This window comes from Balaenoptera borealis (assembly GCF_965194805.1).
Source record: "Balaenoptera borealis genome assembly, chromosome: 6".
NCBI lineage: Eukaryota > Metazoa > Chordata > Mammalia > Artiodactyla > Balaenopteridae > Balaenoptera > Balaenoptera borealis.
The window spans coordinates 71,522,423-71,544,217 of NC_138863.1; the positions used below are offsets into that span (position 1 = coordinate 71,522,423).

The 21,795-nt window shown below is 39.4% G+C and overlaps 1 protein-coding gene and 1 long non-coding RNA gene across 14 annotated transcripts in view; one reads left to right on the top strand and one right to left on the bottom strand.

Annotated features, from left to right (window-relative positions):
- Positions 1-21,795, top strand: part of RBMS1 (RNA binding motif single stranded interacting protein 1) — a 206,540-nt gene that overhangs the window by 117,984 nt on the left and 66,761 nt on the right. The window lies entirely within an intron of this gene.
- LOC309630300 overlaps positions 1-21,795 on the bottom strand; it is a 60,211-nt gene that overhangs the window by 22,198 nt on the left and 16,218 nt on the right. Inside the window, exon 1 of the long non-coding RNA XR_014245585.1 lies at positions 1-21,795. This exon is cut by the window's right edge and continues 16,218 nt beyond it. This is a non-coding gene — a long non-coding RNA (uncharacterized lncRNA).

Below are 21,795 nucleotides of genomic sequence, written 5' to 3' on the forward strand. Positions count from 1 at the left end.
TTGGGCAGCATTTCCAAACTGGAACTAAAAGTAACATCTGGCCTTCCATCAGGAGCGATGGTGGTTTTGTTCTGTTGTGTTTTTGGAGAGGAGGGTGGGACACCGGGAGGTGGTTCGTCAGCATCTGGAGAGCCTTCCGAAGGCCATCACCCTCAGGACCCTCCCTCCGCCTTTCCCGTGTTACCCTTCTGATCAGCCCCTGTGGACTTTGACTGCAGCCTTTGCTCCCAGGGCAGTGAAATAATGTCCTGTGCTAGGGATGACTTTGAAAGCAAGTCCAGCTCTTGGGGTTTGTCATGCCTGACCAGAGTCAGATGGAACTTTGCCAGGTACGCCCTGCCCTGTTGCAGCTGTTCAAGACCACAAATAGGCCTTTTTGCTATCTTGTCTGCTGTTGACCTTTACAGGCATCTTCCTCTGCTTTTGCAACATAATTACAGGTAGATAGAGCACCTAAAGTCTAAGGAGCTAAAAATATAACTCTGTAGGACACAAAAGAATGAAACTAACCCTCACATTCTTGAGGTGTAAGAGAAGGGGAAAGGATTTCAGAAGACAAACTGTTCCTCAGCTAGTTTTGAATCCTGTAAGGTGAGTTGTAACATTAAGGGGATAGAGTTAAACAACCATAAAATAATAGAGTAATACCATGTTTTATATGCAGTAAATATGTATTTGAAAAATTAAACCAGCAGTTTTTTTACTGAGTCAAATCATATTCCAAATGCAGCAGAAGAGCGTTTGATCATCTTATCTGAAAAATTCATTCCTTTGTTGTTGTTGGTCTCTTTGACACATGTGGATTTTCTCAGCATGTGTAGATATCAGTCTCTTCGCTGTTATCAATAGCAGCAATAATGGTTTGCCACTCACTCTCTCCTATCATTTGCAAAACCCCAGGTTTGATATTTAGCTCTGATGATAGTTTTCTTTATGTATTATACAGAGGCGAGACATACAGTAATAGAGAACTCTATGTCAATATCTGCTGAAAACTTCGTTCCATTTAACACAGAGCATCTAATAAGTACCAGATTTGTCTTGTTGACAATTCTGTGTCTTAAAATGGGGAGAGAGCAAAAAGGAGCATTCCTGTTCTGGACTTAATTGTTTCCAGTAAAGAATAGCTAGTTGGCCACATGGAAGTGACAAGAACCTTATGGAAAAGTGACTCATCCTAGAGCTTAAAAAACTGAGTGGACATAATTAGAGATTTTTTAGAAAAGTTTCAGAAGCTTCTCAGAAAAGATAGGTGTAGATTCATAGCTCTAAAAAAAAAAAAATTTTAGAAATAAAAATTTAGCACTGTAATTTACAAATTAACGTGAATTGTAGGAGGGGCAACAATTGAAACAAATAATTTGGGTCTCTAGGGGACTTGGATATTTTAGAGGGTTATGTAACAGAAAAATGGAAAAAGATACCTAAGAACGTTTGCAACAGGGACTTGATAACATACAAACAATGCATGAAACCTGAAGGCAAGAATGACATGAGGATTGTGAAAACTGGAGAGGGAGACAAAGTATTTTTAAAAAGCTATGTTTGGAGTAGAACATACAGATGCTATAATGTTAGAAGAAATGACAGTGAAAAAGCAGATGTCAACACAAGAGATGGCCGTGAAAAAGCAGCCTCAGCCCAAGTCAAAGAGGGACTCGGGACACTGGAAAGTGTAGGTCAACATGGCTGAGAGAAAGGGGGCTCACACTGGAGTGTAGTCAGTTTCGGTGACTTGAAGGACACTGGTCTGAAGGACTGAGCAGGGATGTGACAGTGATGATGGTGGTCAGGTGATAGGGAGTGAAAGGAGATCAATTTTCTAAGAGGATTTGATGAAAGAAGCTGACCAGCTCTAGCGAACTTCTACACTGTGATGTGTGTATATATAGGAAGTCTTGTTGGGACCTCATGACCACTCTGGCTGCTGCAGCTCTGCACCCTATTTCTAAAGTGTTATCTGCTCAAAAAGAAGACATCAGTCCAGTTAACCAGCACATTTAGGAAATGGAATGAGCTGGGTGACAGAAAGGACTCATCTTTTACCCCCTGACCTTTAGATAATCTTCATTCTCTGCCTTCTGTAAAAGCAAGCCAAACAAAAAACTTTGCCTGACTGTGTTGCCCTTCCAACTTCTCTGGCAGATTTTCTAGGCAGATGAGCCGAGGGCTGCTGGTGCTGCCATTTTCTCACTACCTTAACCCTTTGCATTTTCCTTTCAAGTTTCAGCTGAAACTGCATGGCGTCTTCCATCTCCCTTATTTCCTCTGGCTTGTTTTCATGTTGTCCACATATCCTCAACTCCTTGCTCTTTGATTTAAGTTTTCTTGGCTTATTCCTCTGCAGCCCCATCCTCTCAGAGGGTTATTCTCCACTCTTTCCAATTTTCTGCAGATTTTTCCACTTGAATATCTTACTAGCACCTCAGATTCAACACTATCTCCTTCCTCTCCAAACTGTCACTTTTCCACATTTACTCTCCCCAGGTTGAAGCTTTGGAGCAGTGTTGGCTATTTCCCATTATCCTCTTAGTCACCAAGCCCTGCGGCTTCTTCTTTGGCCTGTCTTCATTCTCAGAGCCAGAAGAATTGGGTGGTTCCTCCCTCCCTCCCTCCCTGAGGGGTGACAAGCGAGAACCATTTGTTCCTGCTGCCGCCTCCCCTCAGGGGCCTCTCCGTTGCCCGTTCTTGATTTTCCAAGGTCGAGTCTAAGCTCCCCCTGCCTCCTTCATGCGTGGACCACACTAACCTCTCCTTATTTATTTTTATGCTTCCCCACCTGCCAGTCAGCATGTTACTTCCATACAGTTCTGTTCTCCAAGGGCCTGTTATGTAGCAACATGTCTGTGACTGTGTGTAATGCTGACAGCATATCATCTTCACAGATTTCTTACCTACAGTATAAAGTCATGGTGGTCAGGGTGGCAAGATTTTGGTGCCCCAGAATTACCTACCACAGTGCTAGGCAAGTACCTTATTCTCAGTCAGTAGCCTGTAAAAGGGGTCAAATAATGCTTATATCATGAGGTTGTGATTAGGATTAAATCAAAGTAATATAAGGAAAGGAGCTGGTCCACAGTCTCAGTCATTGAACAAATATCAGTCTCTCCATGCCTGAGCCTTTGCTCCTCAAAATCCTAACTACTAGAATAAATTTAAATTATATGTAATCCTACATTTTAAATTAAGGAGGAAATACCAGATTCTGATCCTGAAAGCTGGGAAAGCCAGAGAATAGGTTATATTAACATGAACCACCAACCTTCTCTCCCTGAGGCGTTTTTTGGGGGGGACAAGGGGCGAGGGCGGGGTGGAAGCACTTCACTCTCAAAAGACTAGTTTTATCCTCTGCCACTCACCCCTGATTTATTCCTTGTCATAATACTGTAAAATCTTTTGTTGTGTCCCAACTATTTTTTCTGAAAATTTAAAAACAATATTTGGTCCAATAAAAACAAACAAACAAAAACAGTATCTGGGCGCAAGGTTTGGTCCATAGTTCTTCCTGGTTTGCAGTAGGAGCAAATATGTGGGTCTCTGTTGGCCAAGGATGGACATTTCTGTGATATTGACATCACATGAAAAGGTCTGCATAACTCTGTGTATCAACAGCTTATTTTAAAGGAAAAACAGTCTATTGATATTAAAACAAGATGAGGTATTCCTACTCCTCCCACCTTCTACAACCTTTTTCTCATTCCCAAACCAATCCTTGGTCAACCAGTTGTTTTGGGGTTTTTTTTCCCCTTTCATTCAATAGATATCTAATTCATTTCAAAGTATAGTAAAACATGATTTTTATATAAATGTGAAATTAAATCTATCTTATAATATTATAGCCTATTACTAATTAAAAGGAAATATTTTTGATATAGGATGTTTCCCTGGTTGTAATATCCAGTATATTTTCATTTCCTAGCGCTTTGTTTTGTTTTCTGCAAGTTTTCCTTATTCTTTTGAATATAATGCAACTCTTAAAAAGGCAAAGCGGAAAAGCAGCACAGATCAACAGAGGCAGACATAAACAGCCAACCCTAATATAAGACAGAATAAAGTAAATGTTATAATCAGTGCAGTGTTCTGGGAGGGGTCAGAGAAAGTCTTCGTTAACCTCGATACCAGGGCATTGGGGTAGCTTTCAGGGAGGAGACGATTCTCAACCTTAAAGGACAAGGTAGATTTCATGCGGGGTGGAAATGATAGTGTCCTCCAGGCCTCCGAAAGGGCCCAAGAGATGTGAGCGTGCTTGGATGTTTAAGAAAGCACAAAGAACACTTCTTGGTGCGTAGCTGCCATTCAGCAGTTGTTCGTTAGCCGGGGCTCCTGGTGCCCAGAGTGGAGAGTGTGGATGCAAAGCAAAGAGAGGCGGAGATGCAGTTTGGGAGCATATCGTTAGCACTTTGAATAATAAGCTGAAAAGTTTGGAGTCTATTCGTTAGTTACAGAGGAGAAGTTGGCCCTTGGAGTGGAAGAGAAGCATAATTCAGTGTTTTCTTTCTTTCTCAGAATGGTAATTACGACAGAAGTCGGAAGGTTGGCTTGGAGAAGGGGGCTGTCATAGGCTGAGCCGACGCGACCCTGAACCAGGGTGGTGATAGGAGATGGAGGGGAGAGGCACTGGGACGGCAGGGCGCCTTAGAGATAGGAACGCGGGGACTGAAGCATGATTTAAAATGACTGTAAGGCCTTAGCTTTTAATAAAGTGAAAATGTGAGTTGCACTAACTGAGAGAGAGTGCACAGGAAGGGCACAGACTGTCACTGATTCTCTCTCAAACCCTAAACTCCAGCCTCTCCCTGTGTTTCCCAGATGTGGCCGTGCTTTTATTCATTCGTACAACCCACAAACAGGGCCCACTGAACTAAATACTTTTCTGAAACCACTAGTTTTTTTGTTGAACACTGACTTTAAAAGAATAATTTAAGTTCTGGCTATAGTAAAAAGTCAGGGCAACTGTTAGGAAAATGGACAACTTGAAATGATAAGGAATAATTCTTTATACATTTCCATTTATCTCTGTAACTCTAAAATTTCTTAAGCAGTTTATCTGCTGAAAGTTCTTTTTTCTCTACCCTGGAATAAAATGATCATCCCTTTTATTTCAAAATCATTAGGCTACTTTTAGGGTAAATTTGAAAGTGAAGGCATTCTAGTAAGATAAATACAGTTTTTTTATGCTTAATTAATCAGCCTTTAACCCTAATAGGAAGTTAAACCTTAAGTGTTTACCCTGAAAGTAACAAGGGCCTGACAGACCCACTATTAGGAAATCCCAGGTATATATGAAGTCCTTTGGAATTTATATAAAGTGCATGAAATGAGAGTACCTTAAATTGAAAACAAAACAATGATCCTGTGATGAAGTAGGAAAAATCACTCCACCCAAAAGTGATCTGATGCTCACTTTCAAATTGAAGAGAGACTTTAAAGCCAGGTAACTTAAGGCCATTCAGGTATCCCCAAATGACTCAGTCCAAGAAGCCTGAACATACCCTAAGTTATTAATACATTTACTTTAGGAAAGAAACACACACACACACACAGCCCACATGGATGTATGCTGGAGTATTCAGACAGCTGTACAGACATGAAAGACATGGACCAAAAGATTTTATTGCCTACATTCAGTATTATTCTGAAGTCAGACTTGTGAATCTTACAGACCCATAGCTCTTGATATAGGGTTAAATTAGAAGCTGACATATCTCTTTGAGGCATACTTTACCCTTCAAGTGACGTTTCTAGGCAACTTGAAGTAGTGTCTTAGTGGTAGCGGCGGTGGTGGTCATAGTGTATTTAAGTCACACACATCAACAATGAAAGACCCACAGATGGTTTTTTCTTTGGTATCCACCGCCTCTAGGATAATTGAAATTTGGACATACTGAGTTGTATTGTATTCCAAAGCCATTTGAGTTTTTAGGTTTTTTAAAATTGCATTTTACAAGGGTACTGAAAACTGTATCTAGCAAAATTGTATTTCTCAGATTCCTTTGAAAGACAGTCAGAAAAAGAAAAGTTAACAGAAACATAGAGTGATAAAAAAATAGTTCTCTCATTAAATGTGTGCCTTAACAAAAATGTTTTATTGACTGGAGTACTTAAAAAAAGCTCTCCCCAAAAGTGAAATTGAGTTAAGATGATGTTTGCCACGGTTAATCATAGCAAATGCATGCCATTTTTCTTTCTGTTGCTATTATATAGCTCCTTGCGTATATATAGATTTTATTTATATGGTAAATAATAGGATTCCTTTTAGGTTCCAAATGTTTTTGTTCTGTAAAGCAGCTAATTTTTATCCTCTCAATAATTCTTTCTTCATCGATCTAGAAGATTCTCAGAACATAAAATACTGTTAGCAATAGTTTCTGGGACTTGGCTTCTTTTACTATTACTAGCATAAGAGGGTGACACATAATAATTCAAAGAGGGCTTAGACCAAGACAATTGGGCATTTTCTGAAAAGTGTGATCTAAGATGTGAAGTTTTCAGACTTTATCGCACTCTTTTAAAAAGGTGTGCCAATCTATTGCATCAAAATATTGAGTCATTAATTGTAATTTAACTCTTTCTTCATGGACAATATTCCAGTCAGAGTCTATATAGTCAAAGAGTAACACAGGATGCATTAGACCTGGAGCAAGATATATATCATCTTTGTGATCTTTTTTTTCCTCTAAAAATGGAAGTCAAAGCAGATTTCAGAGTTTAGGAGCAACAGTGTGTATTTAGCAGTGTGTATCTCCCTAGTCATCTCTTGGATAAGCCATATAAAATCGTTTGTTTTCTTGTTCATGTTAATTGCTTCCTTTTCCTTCTTGGTATGAAAGAATTCTGGCACTTTAAGAAACACTTTGTGTGCAATAGATCTTTGACGTACCAAGATACAGTCTGAAGACTTTTGGAAATCCCAGAATTTCACAAAAATAATTTCAGCATCAAAAAAATTCTCCACAAATACCTGCTTTCCAGTAGAGAACCATCTCTTTCTTAGACCTCTCTTTGCTCTTTCTTTATTTTTATCATTAGAACTATCAGTTGGCTTTTTTTAGGGGGTGGGCAATTTTCAAAAATTAACACAATATTTAATCCCTTCTTGAGAGTTACTGCTACACAATTAGAGCAAAACCTTCTTGAAATATGGACCCTGGGTGATGGGCTACGCTTCTTCACTGGCTGCATGACTCACTTCCCTCTGTCTGAGTGCCCACGATTCAAATACATACCGCAGCAAAATTTAAAATTACTACAGGTCGGAGACTTTCAGTGTCATCACAAGTAGTTGAAACCTCAAACATTAGTTATTGCCAAGTACCTACTGCATGCGTGCATTTGATATTTTGGCAGAAAACCTCAATTATGTCTATTTTCTAATTTATTCTCTGTGTAAAATCTGCTGGTAAGCATGGATATTTAGAGATTTAGCCAACCCTCCTTACTGTCAGTTGACCTTTTTCTTAAGGGTTTCGTTTTGTTATTCCTAGACATGATTAAAAGCCTTCCTCCCTGTATTGCCCAAATACTGCACACACTGTTGGCAAACCAATTTCGATGTTAGCCTTAGCAGAAGTTAATTGGGAAGCCAACACTGAAGATAATGGCCAGAATCACAAGAATTTTTTCAAGAGCATCCTCTCCTTCCCTGTGAGAGCAGATGAATTTTACTTTATGTTCATCCCCTGTTCCTCTGTATGAACCTTAGGTTTCTGTGGCAGCAGCTTGGGGGTGTTTAACCATTAAATGAAGTTGAAGGTATCATCAGGAATAAAAGCCTTAAGTCTATATTTGGCAATTGTGCTTGGTTTGACTTAGAATTTCCTTAATGGGTTAGCATGAATATTAGAAATGTACAACCTCTCCCTTCATCTTTCCCCATCTTCATTCTATAATAAATGTATGTAAAACATTTCTGTATAATGTGTAAACACCTGAATAATGCCAGCAGCTAACCTTTGACAGATATTTCCTGTGTCCCAGGGACTGTGCCAGATGTTTTATTATTTAATCCTAAGAACAACTTTATGAGCAGTATTGTTATCCCCATTTTATTTTTTTAACTTCTTTTAAAAAATTAATTGATTAAAGTTAATTTTAATTAATTTTTTAAATTAATAAATTAAAAAAATTTTTAATTTACATTATTTAAAATTTTAGAAAATATATATTCTTTTTTCAGATTCTTTTCCATTATAGGTTATTATAAGGTATTGACTATAATTCCCTGTGCTATGCAGTAGGACCTTGTTGTTTATCTATTTTATATATGGCAGTGTGTATCTGTTAATTCCAAATTCCCAATTTATCCCTCCCCCTCACATTCCCCTTTGGTAACCATAAGCTTGCTTTCTATGTCTGTGAATCTATTTCTGTTTTGTAAATAAGTTCATTTGTATCATTTGTTTAGATTCCACCTGTGTTATCATATGATGTTTGTCTTCTCTGTCTGACTGTTATCCTTATTTTAAAGATGGAGTTGAGAGAAGTTTTCTTCTCTTATTGCTCAGGATAATTCAGCTGATAATGGTAGAGCTTGGACTTGAGCTTGGACAGTCTGACTCTAGAGCCCGTACTCCAAACCACTGTGCTTTCTACTTCCCCAAACATACTCTGAATGCCAGTTCATTATCTTCATCCTCCCTTCATCAGTGCCCACGTTCCTCTGTTTACCACAAGCTATAAAAAGACTCATTTCTCCAGGATCCTAAAAGAGATATTCAGCCATGATAGATTTAACAAGATTTTGTTAGAAAAATCAGCTTTCTTTAAGTCCGCTTGAGTAGCCAACAGAATCAAAAGCTCAAGCTAAAGGCGGGAGGATAGAGGAGGAGCTCATCTTTCCTGACATATAACAAAGTAATCCCTTCTAATGTAGCTGGTTATACACAGCTCAGCTCCTGGTTAGCTGTCTAGTGTGCCACTTCCTGAGATTACACAGTACAGAGAAGGTATGTCATTTGCTTGATGCCTGAGGGTCTTAGTGCATTACAAAAAGAAACATTCTTTTAGGGATCCCCATCTAACAAATCCAAACAACAGTGCTTTACAAAATGGCATAACATAGCATTATAATTTTACTAGAAGTATAAATCTGATTAAAGCATAAGACCAAACCTCTTCTGAGGAGAAATTAAAGTAGAAGTAAGTGAGTGGTGAATTCCATTATTTATTAAGCATCATGCCTTTGATTTTGCTAGATACTGCACTGGGTAAGGCACATTTCCTACCCTCAGGGAGGTTCTTGTCTTATATGGAAAATAAACTTCACACATCATGTAGACCAGAATGTGGTGTATCATGTGAGAGTCAGAAAGTGCTGTGGAGATTACAAGATAGGGCGTGATTGCATATGATTGGGCGGGCATCAAGAAAAGCTTGGCATTTGAATGAGTCTTCATGGCTGGGTGAGCAGCTCAAGCCCAGGTTTAAAGCCAGTACTAGCCTGGCTGCCTGCCTTGTCTGGTCTTCACTAGGACCATATCATGGGGTTCTTTAATCCCAGAAGAAGGCTTGTACTTCACTGGGAAGAGGGTAGGTCCAAAGAGGAAGATGATTCGATGAGTGTAAGATTTTGAGTGTAGGAAACTGGGAGTTTGGTACCCTTAACAGATATAAGGGTCAGGAGGAAGAGCTTGTTTTTTATTCTTGCCTGCAAATTCTCATCTACTCTCTGCAAATTCAAATTGAGTACCTGTTTGCTTTATGAATTTGTGTGCTTTTGATATGGCTATTAAGTGGAAAGAAACAACACGTCAGTTCCAGACCGATGAATCTTCAGTGCAGAAGAGAGACTAGTAATTAAACCTGATTATTTGTCAGCTGGAATACTGTATATTGGAAACTTTCCGCCGATATAGCCCTTATGGTCAACCATTCGATCTATATATTCCTCCAACATGTCATTATTTTCATAATTTTTTATAGTTCAGTTTTAGGGGCTTACACTTTTTAAAAAGTTGCTTTTTGTTTAATCACATGCTCTGCAACTCCCTTGATAGGACCATTTGGCTTCAGACTGGAGACTTTTGAGAAGAGATTTTGTAAGAGAGCCATGGGACTGAGTGGGAGGAGAGGAGGACACGTTTCCCTAAATGGGGTATCTAGAATTAGAGGGGAAGTGCACTCATAACACAAACAAACCTGACCAAGTTCATGGCTGTGCCAGGGGACATGGACTCCTGCTCCTCCTGGCCGTCTGTGCCCTCACTGACCTGGCCATACCAGGCTTAAACTTGTCTAAATTGGTTAAACTTGCTTATGGGACCAGGATCACTTGTCTTCCTCGTTTTCTCTTTATGCCATAACATCTTTCTGACTCTATTACTCAGACGTCTGTGAGGGAATCTGTATGAAAAACGAACATTTTCTGGATTACAGTAAGTCCCCTACATACGAACCTTCAAGTTGCAAACTTTCAAAGATGCGAATGTGCCCCAGTACGCCAGCTGTTGTACTGTACTTTTCAAGGTACTGTACTGTAAGATTAAACATGTTTTATTTTTTGTGTTTGTATTTTTATGTATTATTTGTGTGAAAGGTGTTATAAACCTATTACAGTACAGTACTATATAGCTGATTGTGTTAGTTGGGTACCTAGGCTAACTTTGTTGGACTTACAAACGTGCTCTCAGAACGGAACTCATTCGTATGTAGGGGACTTACTGTATCAGCATGTACGTGCAGAGTTCCATCTTTCCAAAGGCCACTCTGGTAGCATAAGGATTGTTTCTTTAAAGATGAAACAAAGAGGCAGTTATTTGCGATCCTAGGAGCAAAGAGACCTCTGGCCCATTTGGATGGGAGCACTGATACTTTCCAAGGGTTTTTCCAAAATGTTTCATCTTCACCCCCAAATCTAAGCCAAAAATTATGAAAATATTATTGTTACTGCCCGTTTATAGGCTTAGGTTTTTCTCCATTACTTAATCTACTTAAGTAACCCTGTGTAGTCTGCCTACTTAACTAGCTAGATAACATTTTGTTTCCTAACTTTTTCCTACTGTCTCTTTATTATCTTTTTTGTTGTTGTTTCATACCATGCAATTTTACTGTTAAAAGCCAAACCCATTTAATTTTGACTGAGATCTTTGAGGCCAAAGAATTTGAACATTTATTAACTAAAAAGTCTGTGGTACTTTTTTCATCTCCAGGCTGAATCACAGAACTTTACATCTCTTCTAGTTCAAGTGGCTGTGAACAAGGAGTGCTCACCAGAATCAAAATTTGCATGTCCAGGCCCTTCAGTAGATTCTGAGTCAGAAGATTCAGATATACATACATATGGAGAGAGTCAGTGTAGCCTGCAGTTGTACTAAAGAGCTCAGGCTCTGGATCCTTCCACCCGGCTCTGCCACTTAATTGGGCAAATTTCTCAACCTTTCTGTGCCGCAGTTTCCTCACGTCTTATAGCACCTGCAACACAGAGTTCTTGTGGGGACTAAATGGGTTAATACATGTGGAGTGTATGCTCAGAACATTTCTTGGCACGTATGAATGTTACTGCTGTCATTATGTATTTTTTAAAGCTCTCAGGAGGTTCTGATGTTCAATCCCTGTTACGAGCTACTGATTTAGTCCCTTCATGTTATAATTGAGAAAGCTGCGGTTCAGAGAAGGTTAAGTGACCTTCTTGGAGTCAAAATTAGGAAGTGTCAGGCCTGGGAAAACATCCCATCGTCTCCCCCACCACCCATATCTTGATTTCTCTCTTTACTTTTCAGGAGTGAATGAAACTCTACCCTCATCTCTGCCCTTAATCATGAGTATGAAATATCTGCACTTCAGTTTCTTGCCAAAGAACTCAGCTTTGTCCTCTCCACTGCAGCTCTTGTCAAAAGCTGTTGGAAGAAATCAGATTTATGAAAAATTGCCAGAAGGATTTGTAGTTCCTTTGTTCATCACAGAGCTTCCCAACCTTGTCATGGCACACGTAGAAGAGGAGAGTGTTTGTATTCGATTATGTTGCTATCAGATTAGATTAGACTGGCATATCATCAGCTGGCAAGGCTGTTCAGTGCTGGAAATGATGGGCCCCACCCAATCTCCAAGGCTTGACGGGATCAGTATCCCCCTATCTATAATAGGACTACCCTAGCCAGAGGGGGTTTCGAAATTTTTTAGTAGAAAAGGCCTTCGGTCAAATGAAATTTTAAACAGAACTACCTATACTAATACTTCAAACCAGTATTTTTTTTAGTATGTATTTTATAAATGCAGATTTGTAACATTTATAAAATTCATCAGGGAGAATGATGAGGCAGTTTGATGAACTCAGAAATTTGAGGTTGGGACTTCTGACGGTTGCAGAACAGTATCAACAGCTTCACATCTAGAATATTTCTGTTTTCCGTTTTGGTGGTATAGTATTAGGGAAAAATACTTAACATCCATAAGCAGTTGCAGAGGTACCAATCTTCTAACAGCTCATTTTATCTTCTTAGTATCGTCTTGAATTAATCTGATCCAAAAGCTAGAAAGAACCAGAAGTTTTTTTGTCTTGACCTTGATGTAATACAGCTATTCGCATGCCTCATGATAGGTATAAAGGTCAGACCAGGGGCACCTCAGAGTATGGTTGGGACCAGTCTTGATGATGTTACCTTGTTGTGATTCAATGCTTATTATTGTACAGGTGGCTTAATAGCCATGGTCATGGTGAGGGTGTACGCCAACTAGTTGTACCTGCTCCTGGCCTGTCATTTGTTTGAACGTGATGTATGTGTAGGTTATTTGTACACTTTTATATGAATGGACGTGTGCAGGCTTGAATTTCCAGAATACCAACGCAGAATTAGAACTTTCCTAATCGGTGACTCATTTTTAAGCAGTTCAGATGTACGAGAAGAGATGGCAGGAGACACATTGACCCAGAGTCTGCCCTTGAAGAGACTTAATGTGAGGGTGGTTATCGGTGTGATAAAATGTGTTGTGCTGTATATTTGCTTGCGTTTCCTGTTTGGTTTTCTTGGTGGGGTTTTTGTGGGGGCTGTCTGGTGTTTTGGTTTTTGTATTTAAAGGCTAAGAAATTGAATTCCAAGAGAAAATTGGTGGAACTCCGAAAGCACCTCTTTAGAGCCCAACTTGATAACCACTGTTCCAGGGAGTGTGGATTTTATCCCTGGATGCTGCAGAGTCAGCAGAGAGTGTAGTATGGTAACCACAGAGCCGTTTGCCCTGGTAGAATTGCACATGCCACCAGGGTACTCGGGCGCCGTGCTGTCATCTGACCTGGCTTTGCACCTAACTTGTGGCCTCAGGAAGACCTACAGGAGGAGGCTTCTTTTGGCCTCAGAGCTGGAACACACAGAACTTCTCCTGAGCCCTGGACTTGCTTTTACTCTGACGAACACTAGTTTTGTAACTGTTGTATTTCTTCTCATTTTGACTGCTAGGAAGTTCTAGGCCAAATTTGCATCCCCTGTTGGCAGTTCTGTGGGACTTCACTTTCTGGTTCGCATGTCTGTGTAGTAACTCTACTCCTGGGTTTATTTTCCCTTCACCTTGAATTCCATATCTATTTCTATCTTGTGGTGTTACTTATATTTCTGCCAGCAGTCTCAAGCTTTTATGGAAAGAAATATAAATAAATGTTTCTCGTGCTCTCTTTTTGACATCCCCTTTTAAAATCACAGTAGATGGGACTTTGCTGGGTCATCGTCTTTTATCAGTTTGTACCACAATCATTCTTATCAAAGTGGCTCTCTCGGGAATGCTGGTATTTTTGACTATCCAATGGCATTTCCATTGGAAAGGAAAACCTCTTCATGGCCCTGTAAAGACATAAAAACATAAGTGGATGCACAGCTGTTCCCTGATTGTCAGTAAACATTAAAATCAGCAAATACTCAAAATCCTGATTCCCAGCAACTCTTAGCTTGGTTGACATCTTTAAGGAAAAGGAAGGCTCTTTTTTTTTGGCTGCGTTGGGTCTTCGTTGCGGTGCACAGGCTTCCATTGTGGTGGCTTCTCTTGTTGCGGAGCGCAGGCTCCAGGCACGCAGGCTTCAGTAGCTGTGGCTCGTGGGCTCTAGAGCACAGGCTCAGTAGTTGTGGCGCACGGGCTTAGTTGCTCCGCAGCATGTGGGATCTTCCTGGGGCAGGGCTCGAGCCCGTGTCCCCTGCATTGGCAGGCGGATTCTTTTTTTTTTTTTTTAATTTTAGAATTTTATTTTTTTATACAGCAGGTTCTTATTAGTCATCCATTTTATACACATCAGTGTATACATGTCAATCCCAATATACCAATTCATCCCACCACCACCCCCACCCCCCCGCCGCTTTCCCCCCTTGGCGTCCATACGTTTGTTCTCTACATCTGTGTCTCTGTTTCTGCCCTGCAAACCAGTTCATCTGTACCATTTTTCTAGATTCCACATATATGCGTTAATATACAATATTTGTTTTTCTCTTTCTGACTTACTTCACTCTGTATGACAGTCTCTAGGTCCATCCATGTCTCTAGAAATGACCCAATTTCGTTCCCTTTTTTTTTTTTAATTTTATTTATTTATTTATTTATTTTTGGCTGTGTTGGGTCTTCGTTTCTGTGCGAGGGCTTTCTCTAGTTGCGGCAAGTGGGGGCCACTCTTCATCGCGGTGCGCGGGCCTCTCACTATGGTGACCTCTCTTGTTGCAGAGCACAGGCTCCAGATGCGCAGGCTCAGTAGTTGTGGCTCACGGGCCTAGTTGCTCCGCGGCATGTGGGATCCTCCCAGACCAGGGCTCGAACCCGTGTCCCCTGCATTGGCAGGCAGACTCTCAACCACTGCACCACCAGGGAAGCCCTCGTTCCTTTTTATGGCTGAGTAATATTCCATTGTATATATGTACCACATCTTCTTTATCCATTCATCTGTCGATGGGTATTTAGGTTGCTTCCATGACCTGGCTATTGTAAATAGTGCTGCAATGAACATTGGGGTGCATGTGTCTTTTTGAATTATGGTTTCCTCTGGTATATGCCCAGTAGTGGGATTGCTGGGTTGTATGTTAGTTCTATTTTTAGTTTTTTAAGGAACCTCCATACTGTTCTCCATAGTGGCTGTATCAATTTACATTCCCACCAACAGTGCAAGAGGGTTTCCTTTTCTCCACACCCTCTCCAGCATTTGTTGTTTGTAGATTTTCTGATGATGCCCATTCTAACTGGTGTGAGGTGATACCTCATTGTAGTTTTGATTTGCATTTCTCTAATAATTAGTGATGTTGAGCAGCTTTTCATGTGCTTCTTGACCATCTGTATGTCTTCTTTGGAGAAATGTCTATTTAGGTCTTCTGGCAGGCGATTCTTAACCACTGCGCCACCAGGGAAGTCCCAGGAAGGCTTTTTTAAACAGTGCTTTTCTTATACCCATTCTCACTTAGAATTCACTTTGGGCTTGAATTAATTGTCCCTCTTTTTAATGTTTGAAAACAGGAAACATTCAGAAGCTTTACTGGATATGTATTTTAGCTGTAGAAGTTTATTTCACCTGTGTTTTGGTGGCTCAGTAAATCACAGTTTAAAATACTTGGTTCTGGCTTCTAAACCTCCTGTGGGCTATGCAACTGCTTTATTCTCTATCTACTACAAGTTCCTGATAAATTCCTAGGCTTGAGCTTGAAGGAACATTCTTCTTTCAGAAGTAGGTCATCATGCCACAGTTAGTTTCCTCTCTCCCTCCCCTCTGCTTTCCTCTCTTTTTGGATGTCTGTTCTGACAGCACCAGCCTTTACTGGGCTTGCATAGACAGTAATGATATGTCGGTTATGAGTTTTTCAGGATTGGTTTTATTTCTTTATAGGGTTCATTTATACCCCAGTCTTACAACAGATGTTCCTCAACATACAGTGTGGGATCATGTCCTGATAAACCCATTGTAAATTGAAAATATCCTGAGTCAAAAGCATTTGATACACCTAACCTACTGAGCATGATAGCTGAGCCCAGCCTACCTTAAATGTGCACAGAACACTTACATTAGCCTACAGTTGGGCAAAATCATTTAACACAGAGCCTGTTTTATAATAAAGTGCTGGATATCTCATGTAATTCATTGAATACTGCACTGAAAGTGGAAGACAGAATGGTTATAAGTGTATTGGGTGTGTATCCTCGTGATCGCGTGGCTGACCTGGAACTTCAGCTGCTGCCCTGCATCATGAGACAGTATCACATATTGCTAGCCTGGGAAAAGATCAAAAATCATAATTCAAAGTACAGTTTCTGCTGAATGCATATACCCCTTTTGCACCAGTCAAAAAAGTGCAAGTCGAACCACTAGTTAAGTCGAGGGCTGTCTATATATAGATTCGGTGGTTTTCTGACCTCTGATACTTGCCAGACCAAGGTTTCCTCTGTGGGTCCACCACTTACAAATGTCCAGGAAGAATTTTAATACCACGTTGAAGAGAAATGACGAGGTGACACTTCATAAATGACCTCAGGCTGCAGCAAATCAGGCAACCCCTCACTCTCCACTTGTCTTGCTCTTGCTTTCTAAACCTTCCCAGGATAGTCACCTTGCCAGGATGTGTCACAATCCGAGCATGTCTTTTCACGTTATGGACCGATACGAGCCATAAAGATAAATATCTCTGGGCATGTTCCTAAAATCTGTGTACCCTGCTGCTGTCCACATCTGCACAAAATGTACAGGTCGGCCCTGTCTCCAAAGACAGGGAACTCAGTCATCCTGGCTTGCTGACCCCAAGTGGCTTTTTCACTTTACTCGTCATTTACAAGTCTTATGATGGCTGCACGATCCTTTATTACCTGCCCCCCTCCCCCATTATTTTTCTGACCTTATCTCCCCTTATTCTCCTCTACTGCTTTCCTCCAGCCATGGTGGACTCCTTGGTATTTCTAAAACGTACCAGGCCTGCTTCTGCCTTCCAGCCCTTCATTGGTTTTTCCTCCTCACATAACTGCCTTGCTCCTCCCCAGATCCTCCTGACTCACCTCCTCACCTCCTTCAAGACTTTGCTCAGATGTCACCTTCTCAACAAGCCTACCCTGGCCACCTTTTTAAACATTGTAATCTGCCTCCACTTTACCTTGGCATTTGATATCTCAATCCCCCTTGCCTTGTGCTATCTAATTGTTATAATACCACCCTCTAACATACTGTGTAATTTGCTTATTTTTGTTTATATATTACCAACAAATATCAGTGAATATTTTTGAATGAATGAATAAAATGCTCCTTTATATGGCACAAAGGAAGGCTGAGGTATGAGTCCAAATCTCTAACTGCAGAGGCCTTGTTTTCTTTTCTTTTTTAAAATTTTACTTCTGTTTTTTTATTATCAAAGAAAAATATTTATTTCTTCCAGATAGCTATGACAGAACTAATAACTTTTTACTATACATGAATTCATTAAAAGTCTCCTTTTGAAATGTATTATTGCCAATAATTCAAAGTACAGTAGCAAAATAAATGGGCAGTGGTTCTTAGAGGCCTTGTTTCCTTGATAGTCAAACTCAGGACCTATTCCTGGGGTGCATATTTGTCACACACACACACACGCGTGCACGTGCACACTCACACTCACATTCATACTCACATTCGCTGGGATGAGCAGCTAAAATATCAATGAATCTGGATTACCCAGTGCTGGGAAGGACCATGGTGAAAATGAAGGCTTTAGAATTTGCCACAAGGACAAACTTTATCCTCCCCATGTTATATATATTTTATCTCTCATCCTGTTTTTCACATCTCTTTATTGTTATTATGTGTATTTCTGTAACATGTCAAATAGTTTTTATAATAAGGCAAGCTAAAATAAATCTAAAGAGAAATGGTAAATAAGTAGCCCAGCACTTTAAGTCTCCAGTTCCTCACTGGTAACATCAACAAATTGAACTGAGATGAGGAATAAAGCAAGTAAGCAGCAATGTACTGCCTCATTTCCTCTTCCCTGGCAGAATTTCTAATAAATAGATGAGAACACTCTTTCCTGCTGGGCCTGGCTGGTCCTCAGAATCCTTCCCTACACGACACAACCACTAGCAACTCTTCAGGGTTGGCATGTGAGATGAAAGCTATTTGAAACCCTTGACAGATTCCTTCCAGCTCTGTGATCTAAGACAGGGAAAAATAAAGGGTTACTCTTTGTCTTTCTAGGGACCTGGAACCTTGCTTGTTTCCGTTTTTTGGGGTATTTAATATCCCTGCATAAAACACATTAATAAGGCGGGAGCTTGTATCTCCAAGTAATCAATAACTGGGCTCTCTTCCAGTTTAGTCAGGAAATAGGTTATATTAATTAAATTTTCTGATTATAGAGTTTTATATATTTTATCTGAATTGTCAATTTTCAACGCAACAGGATACAAGGAAAGAAATACATTTTCTTATCATGATGCAGGTTACACTTAACAATTGCATTTCAGAGTTATCATTAGGACCAATTATCATTGAAGTATGCTTGTGCCGAAGAGCTGCTTATGATAGATTTCTTGTCAATCAGGTGCTTGATCTCCAGGTAATTCGCTGTGTTTGATCAGTGTTGGTTGATAGTCATTAGACAAGCTCTTCAGGCTTAACCACCGATGAGAAGTCAGGCACTTGAAACAACTGACCTCTCTCAGTAAGCCATTTTGCTCCTGCCTCATTTTCCCTTTGTCCTGTGTTCCTTGCCATTGATTTTTACCTTTATTTTATCTTGTAGGGTATGCCTTTTTATTAACTTCCTGAAGTCCTTTCTAGAACAGGACAGCCAGTACACATATTATACATATATGTATAGATGTATATGCGTATATAGACACATATATACACACAAGCATCTTATATGTTTGGATGCATAAATAGATGGATAAATGTCATTTTTACTCTTGTGAGTAAAATAATGAAAAACATCAACTAGAAATCTTTTTATTCCTCTGGTGAAGAGGATATTTTGAGTGAGTCACCTTTTGAAATGTCTTGTAGGAAACATTTGGAGTGTCAAATGCGTATACACCCTATTTTAAAGAAAAAACATACTGAGTATTGATTTTGGGTAGATTTATATAATGATTTCCTTTCATATTACATTTTCAATGCGATAGATGGTATTCTTTAATTGGATCACAATTAGGAAAACGTGTTAAAGGTAATAAAGTTAGAGATAAGGACTGTGGAGGCCATTGTTCTGTTCTAGAATGGTCAAAGCTCAGAAATACTGCCCCTGACCATTCTCCACGCAATGGACAGTGTCTAATTTGTTACCATTTATTTTAGCCTCCTTTCTCAATGAGGAACTGTAAATTATGATTAAGATAATGAATATGAAAGCACTTTGTCAAGGATAAAACAATCTATTCAAACATAAGATCAGGAATATCAGGACCTCTGCTGGTGTCCTGTTGGGCTAATTTGAGACATTGCCATGAAATGCAGCAGAATTCCTTAGTTTAGAAATGTTATGATTCATGTGATAATGTAGGTGACAGTGCTTTCATATGGTGTTAAAGAGCAATAAAAATGTTACTCTCAAAATTGTGTATTCTATGTACAAAATTAGTGGACAGACCTCTGAGGTGGTTTCACCCATAGTATTCAGGGTTGGTTATTTATACTGTTACTTGATGACCTCCAGTGAGGAAACAGATTAGTCCTTCTACTGTCTTGGGTTCACCACCATTCTATTCCAAATAATTTTCCAGTTCTATAGTTTAAATTGGTCTCCTGCATCAACGAAGTCCATTATTGTGACTATCCTCTTTTATCACTGGATAGCACATGGATGCTAAAAATGGGGATAAAAATAAGGTTTAAAAATGGTGTTTAAATAAAGAAGCGCACAGCATGGCGTTATAACTATTATGTGAAAATTATTGTTCGAGAATCTTACATTTTTGCAGGGTTGTGTTCACTTTGGTGGTTATGTGTTTGAAATATCTTGCGAGCGCTATGCTGGGTTGTTCATTGAATTTTTAAACCATTTGAATTATTACAGCTACAGAGGCAATAGAATATTGCGTGAGTATTCTAAACAATTAATTGCTGGGCCTTAGACAGATAAAAGGTATCCATGGTCCCACCTCTGCATTAATACTAAGAGTGATTTTATTCCTCTAGTTCAAAGTCATTCGTGTCTCTGATGTTCACTTCTTACATTTAAGTTAAAGCACAGACATTCTCTGAGAGCGGTTTTGCTCTTATTTTTTCACGGATGATAAGAAAAGATCTCTTTCTCATAGTGCTTATAGAAAAAGAAGCAATGAATTTCCTTTTGTAACCATTCTTTTGCAAAGTTTGCTTTAAAAAAAAAAAAGTAGTTCTGCATAATAATTACATTTAGCTTGAATTGATTAAGGGACCTAAATAAAAAATAAAGAGTTCTCTGGTGTTTTTTGAAGGTAGCTTTAAGAAATTTTGTTCAGAACTCTGTAGTGTTTAGAGGATTTTATTATTGGACACAAGACCATTAATTTCTGTTCCTTGGTTCTTCCATCGCATTGTATTGCCTTTGAAGTCTTCACTTTTTTTTTTTTCATTTTAATGAAACATTTAATACTCTGTTAAACATATAAGTTTGCTTAGTTTGATATCTTATCCCTGTGGTTTCATTTGCACAGGCTAGCCTCTCTCTAACAATGACACACATTTGATTAGCACCTACGTTTTACAAAACATTATTTTCATATATATGGTCTCACATTTATTCTCCTCTTTCCCCCCAGTTTGCTGTTAAGGGATTTTCCTTGAGTCAGTTAGTTGGTAAGAATTAGAACATGGTTCTGTTTCCAAAACTTAGCTTTATTCATTGTCATTTATCTGTCCTAAACAGTGTGCTTGTACAAACACATACGCTGACTATCACTCTCTATTCTTGAAGTCTTCACTTTTAAGAATGGCTTAAAACAAAGGAAGTTTCAGTCACACCATTTATCATGGAGAGAGTTAATGTGTAACATCTCTTGCTTGCTGGCTGCTTTCACCCTAACCCCATTCCTGTGTTGGTTAATACAACTTTAGGAGGAAGGGACAGAGAATGGAAGCTAGCTCAAGCCAGTTTTACAACAGGTCAACTGAGGTTAAGTTTAGAAATAGACATAAAGGAGTTTTGGATATTTTCTGTGATTTGTCTGTATTTTAAGGATATGATCTGATTCTCATTTTATATAATTTTGACCAACAAAGTTTTCATCTTAGGAAGACAGGAAAGCAGGGTCACTATTCTGAAACAATGAATGATCAGGGTGGCTGAGGGCTGCGTTCAGCACCAGGAGGGCTCACTGGCCGCTGCCCATTCTGATTGGTCAGTGCCTGTGTCATACCACCAGTTAAATATTTTTAGCATCACATCCGTGCTGGCATATCTGAGTTAAAGACTACATTCTGATGGTGAATAATGTTGTAGCTCATCTCTGATAAGAAGTGTAAAGACCCACAGCAAAAGAGGTCAAAAGCTGAAGCTCTAATTAAATGTTTTTTCAGAATGGGCAGGCATGGGAGATATTCCATGATTGAGAAGACTCTGAATACTGGAGAAGGCTTCCCAGATTTGGGGAAATTTGTTTATCAAGTAATTCAGCAAATATCTATTGAGAGTGTTTGCCATGCTAGGTTCTGGGAGATCCAAGGTAAAGTTAATAACACAGTCCTTTACTCTGAACAGTCACTATCTGCTTAGGATACTAATTATGGCACCATGTTTGACATAGCCTGGACTGTTAAAGTGATGTCCATCCTTAAAGTTTTACACATGGCATTTGGAGGGAAGATTATTCCTACCACCCACCACCTTCTTCTGGAGTGAGAGTCAAAATATTTAACAATTAAAGCAGACTGTAACCAATCAGAATAAGCACTGGCACACTGATATA